This window comes from Chenopodium album, chromosome 24, assembly GCF_948465745.1.
Source record: "Chenopodium album chromosome 24, dcCheAlbu1.1, whole genome shotgun sequence".
Lineage (NCBI taxonomy): Eukaryota > Viridiplantae > Streptophyta > Magnoliopsida > Caryophyllales > Amaranthaceae > Chenopodium > Chenopodium album.
In genome coordinates, this window is record NC_137857.1 from 20387785 (window position 1) to 20393834 (window position 6050).

The following is a 6050-nucleotide window of genomic DNA, read 5'->3' on the forward strand; positions in this document are numbered from 1 at the left end:
TTTATTTTCTTCTCATTTTCAAACAAATAGAAAAATTTCCATTACATGAACTAGAACAAATTCCTAAAACGGATATGTGGCTTAGTACTAGAAAATTTTTTGATTGGTAAGATTTTATTTAGGATTTCAAAAGATAACATAGTATAGTAAGTACCCCACGGTGTTATGAACGTTGTCTTTTCCATGTCTTCTTCAGCCATAAGGATTTGATTGTATCCTTCGTACCCATCCATAAATGAGAGAAGCGCATGATTTGCTGTATTATCTACCAAAATATCGATGTGCGGTAAAGGGAAGTCGTCCTTTGGACTTGCCTTATTTAGATCTCGATAGTCGACACACATTCGAACTCTACCATATTTTTTCGGAACTGGGACGACATTGGCGACCCATTCGGGGTATTTAGATACCCTAATAAAACCTGCAGTTATTTGTTTCTGTACTTGTTCTTTTATTTTTAGAGCCACGTCGGGTATCATTCGACGTAACTTTTGTTTTACAGGTTTCATTCCTAGAATTATTGGTATTGTGTGTTGAGCTATCTCTCTATTAATGCCTGGCATATCTTCGTATGACCAAGCGAATACATCAATAAATTCTTTAAGTAGATTAATTAAATCGGTTCTTTCATCTTTACTTAGTGTTAGTTCGATTTTAACTTCTCTTTTAATGGTTGGATCTTTTGAGATGTCAACCGTTTCTGTATCCTCAATTATTAGCGTTTTATTTTCAAGTGTTTCCGTTTCTTTAATTATTTCTTTGTCATTTTCATCATTACTTAAGCAATGCTCGTCATCTTTAAATAAAGAAAAGCAAGAGGAATAAGGGGAAGAAGACATATTATTAAACTCTGAAATCATTACATCGAATAGAGAAATGTCCGTTGGGACATGATTGCTTGCTATCCTAGGAGTAGAAATAGAAGGTGGGGGTGCTACAACTAAGGATTTGGAAGACTCGATAGGGGAAGACTCTAACTCGGACTCAGACTCAAACGATTCATCGAACATTGGCCCTTGTCCTGTAGTTACTGAAATCTTCCTTCCATTTGTAGTGGTTACCTTCACTGTTTTGCGCCATCCTCGCTCTTGATCTTCCATTGGAGTGATGAATTTCGAGGGATCAAAGTTTTCACTTTGAAGGACCGTTTGAATGAGTGAAGAGTTGTCTTCCACATATCTTGGCTCATTCTTTTCTCTTCCAAAGAGGAGTCCCATGAAATTAAAGTCAAAGCAAGTGGGTGCTTTCTCCTTATGAATTGGAGTTGGGATTTCGTCTAGGAAGTAACAATCCAAAAAGATCTCGAACCCTGGTTGTCTTATGCCGTTTATAACGAAAGGTTCAGGAAATTCATGACAAGGGTAATCCTCTCCTTCTCTTATAAATTGTCCATTTAGAGTGAAAGGATATTGATCCATGGGCATTTCCCTCTTTTGTGTACGAGCATTCTTTCGTGCTCTCGACTTTTCCTGGGCCCGCTTAAGATCTTCGCGAGTTGGTTCAAAACCAAGTCCGAAAGTATCCAATTTAGGGAGGCCAGGTAATCCCATATGCTTAGCTATTCCTTTCTTCTTTCCTAGAGTCATTCCAGGAAAGTGTCCTTGTTTTCTTAGAATAGCATTAGTTACCATGTTTGAGTGGAGGTCGTAATGAAGAGGGGTCCTTTCATCTTCCTCTATTAAGGAGACCTCTTCGTTAAAGCCCCACAAATCTTCATCATTTTCATCGTGTTCTACATTGATTAGTGGATTTTCCACTGTTTTGATCCTCATAGATAAAGCGTCGATGGTGATTGGAATTCCTCCAACTATGGCTTTCACTTGTTGGTGAAGAGATGAAGGGACGGCCTTTAGATCATGAAGCCAAGGGCGTCCCAATAGCAAGTTGAAAGATGCTTTAATGTCCACTACTTGGAACGTAGTGGCATGTTCAATTGCACCCGCCGTTATGTTCATGGTGATTGTTCCTAATGCTTGACGGCGTGAGTTATCATAACCCTTATTCCTTGAGTTGATGGGGACAAATCCTCATCTCTTATTCCTAACATTCTTGCGGTCCTAAGTGGGCAAACATTGAATGCTGAACCATTATCCACAAGGGTCATAGGAACATTCATCCTCTTACATATTACTGTGAGGTTTAGAGCCTTGTTGTGCTTGTCACCTTCCGGTGGTAAATCTTTATCCGAAAAAGTAATCAAGTTGATCGGACTTGGAATATCACTCGTGAGGAAGTTAGCTAGTCTATACCTACTTTAGCGAAGGCATCCATGACTGCAACTCTATGCTCTCGGGATGTGGCAAAGAGCTTCCATGCGTTCATTTCAACTTTAGTCTTTTTTAATTGTTTGACAACATCGTTGTCTTCTATGATTGGTATGGGAATTTGTTGGATAGCGGGCATAGGTTGTGTTGAAATGGGAGGTTGCATTCTCCCGGACCTGGTGAGGACATCTATGGGCGAATCTTCCTCGTCCCAAATGTCACTTACTGGGTATATTGTTGATAGAGGAGTCTCTTCGATATCTTTGAGGTAGACATCCTCATCATCACTGTCCCACACTCCATTAATGGCGACATCCTGTGGGAGTTGAACCAGTTTCTTGTCATCAAACATTGGTTGAACCAACTCTTTGAATTTAAAGCAATTCTCTATTGTATGCCCCCCTGATTGATGGTATGCACAATAATATTTGTCCATTCTTTTTAGTGACTCAAATGGTCTCGGTTCGAGAGGTTGGATTTTACCATTCTCGGTGAGCATTTTGAACATGTTATCATATGACGTCCCAATTGGAGTATAATGTTTGTTATTTTTCTTGGGAGTGTCAATTACTTGGAGAGAAAAGGGTTTCTTCTCCTTGGGTGGAGGTCTACTTTTGAGCAACTCGTTTTTCTCCTTTAAAACCTCATAGGTTTGGAACAACAACCTGTACATTTCTGACAATAATAGTGTTAATACATAAACGTCCTGTCTAGTCGCAGGTTCTTGGTCATGAGAATCAACGGCATCTTCGAAGACTTCTTCCTCAATAGTCTCAACAAGTTCTATGAGACTAGATGGGTCCATTTGATTTTCTTCATCAGAAATAGCCAAGGAACCCGACAGTGGTGCGGTGTTGATACTTGGCTTCTTACTTGCAGGGGGCAATGTAAGCTTGTTACTATCAATCAAGTCTTGAATGGCTTCCTTTAGCCTCCAACAATTTTCCGTAGGATGGCCCCTGCCTTGATGATACTTACAATGTGCATTTGGGTTCTAGCTAGCCGTTCTCCTTTCCACAAGTGGGTCCCCAAATGGTCCAATAGGAGTTATAAGACCTTTTGCGCGTAGACGGTCAAACGCGGTGTCATAACTCATACCAACAGGAGTACAATCCTAAATGGTTTCTTTTATCCTTGATTGTTGTTCATAGCTAGGACCTCATTCAAACTAAAGGTGCTAATGTTGTTTGAGTGGGTGGATTTAGATGAAGAAGGATTGTCGTTCTTCTTACCCTTCCATCCACTGTTGGAATTATTGTTAGCAGCTTTTTGTTTGGCTAAAGGTTCTTAATGAACATACTGACAGATTCTTTTTCACTAGGTACTTCAACCATTTTTGCAGTGGTTTCCCTCCATTTATTAAAGAAGTAAGTGAAACCTTCATTTTCTTTTTGCTTTAGAATTTCAAGCTCTCTATGATCAGTTTCAATTTGAATATTGCATTTATATATTTCAATGAAAGCACTTACAATAGACTATTAGCTAGAGATCTTTTCTTTATCAAGTGAAAAGTACCACTGTTGACATACAGCTTCTAAAGACAAAGAAAATACAGAATGAAAAGCTTTCTTATCTATCCCCTTAACATTCATTATAGTTTCAAATGCTCTTCAATGAAAGTAAAGGTTATCCATAGCCTTAAATTTAGGGATGTCGTTGGGATTGAACTTCTGCGGGAGAAGGTCTTTATCCATCGAGACCCCTTGTGAGCTAATCCCTTGGAATCTAAAGTCGTTGGACAGCTTGCCCAAGCTTTCCTTGATTAGGTCCATTTGTTGTTTTCTCGCAGGGTCATTCATTTGCAGGGTTATGTTTTTCAACATCTCAGCCAAGTTGGCTACCTCTCCCTTGACTTCATTAAGCTCTTCTTGACTAGGCATTGTCTTCTTAGCTTTCCTTTTCCTACTAACCGGTTTGTCAAAAAGTAAGATTTGAACGAAGGTGTTGTCCTTGATTAAACGCCCTTCCTATCTTGTCCACGCGCTGTAAGTTAAACCATATTTGTTTTAATACTCGACTCTAATTGACTTGACTTTATGGTTTAAAATTAAAAAGAAAAAGCAAAAATAGGGTATATATTTTAGGGGAAGGTTTAATGAAGTTTTAAATTGGAGGATTAATATCCGACTTACCCCCCTAAAAAAATGACGGAAAACACGCATGCAAGACTCTCTAGACATGATCATAGTGTGACAAACATGTTATGTGTGTGCTTTATGAATGTGTGTGAGTGACATGCTTTGACTCTTAGTGTATGACCATTGGACTTTAAGTGCCTAGACTCAACTAAAGACTTGGACGTGGTTTAAACCATTAATAAATTGGTAAATTGATTAGTAGACTGTTTAATTAGACTCATCGTGATGACTCGAGCAGGAAACGGGACTGTCGCTAAAACGACAGGACTGTCGCCACTGTTTAAAGCCTGCCGCCAAACGACAGAACTGTCGCCAGGCGACAGACACTAAACAGCGGCGCCACAGCCCAAATTTCTGTGCCATTGCTGGAACATCAATCTGGACTGTTTCCAGTAATTTTACTCTAAGTGGACATGCCTAAAGTCGTACTAAGTCAAGTTGATTAATTTATTAGCCTTTAATTAATTCGAGAATAATTGATTATTAGACAAAGTCCTTTTAGTCATTAGTCAATTTATTTAGTCTTAATCACAAGTCAAACAAACGATTAACACATATATAGTATGCACAAACAAGGATGCACAAGTAGTTCACATAGTCACAATATGATGCAATGAGTTTGCAACCTAACCATGGTTCTAGTTCTCTAAAGTTCAAGGATATGGGTTAAGTCAAAAAAGGTCCATGGTTATGAATCGGTATGCATTGCACACAAGCCTACCGTGAGGGTTGGTGCGAATGGACGGGACCCCGCGGGTTCGTGATGAAATCGAACTCGACTCCATGGTTTGGTGGATTCACAAACTTTGCACGTACCCGTTGTTGCACATAAAGTGGATATTCAATTGGGCAGGTAAAGTAGGAACCCCCAAAGGGTTATGTTCATATGTAGAACACATATGGGTTCAGAAAAGTGAGAAAAGGACTCAATCAATAAGTAGAATCGAGCCAACGGTACTAGAAATAGTCAAAACAAGAAGGGAGATCCCTGGCTCGGTATTGGAAGAACTTGGCGCCAGACTACAGGGACTGTCGCTGTAAAAGAACCCCTGTCGCCAGGCGACAGAACTGTCGCCAGGCGACAGAAGCTCTTTACAGGCGACAAGCCCTGTTTTCTAGAAGCTAGTTCCTACATGCCTTGGCAAGTGTCTATGTTCTTAGAATTTTCCAGATTTTGTAGCGTTTTTTCGGTTCCAGTCATGAAAGATATTTCTCAAATTTCCTACGTGTAAAAATCCTATGTTTTGACTCATTGGTCTATCCAATGAGAACCTTTTTATGCATATGACAATAATGTTAATCAAATTACGCTCATGAAATACTTAGAATTTTTCGAGTCTCATCCGCTCATTCTAAATAATTGCCAAAACAAATTTCAGGAATAAAAATAGAAATCCTCCCCAGTGGATTCACCAAAAACTGTAGGGAATATTTCAAGCATTATGATCCCAAACTTGAACCCCACTCTGATCATACACTAAAGTATGGTGGCGTTCCAAAGGGAAAGAAAAGAGAGCAAAAGAGTCGCCAACAAGTTTTAGGAACTTGTAAACCTAAAAGACAATCCAAAAGGACCATCAACTCCATAAGGTCTTGAACCAAACAGGGTTCGGGGATGAAGGTACAAATCCAATCTACAAAAGAAAGG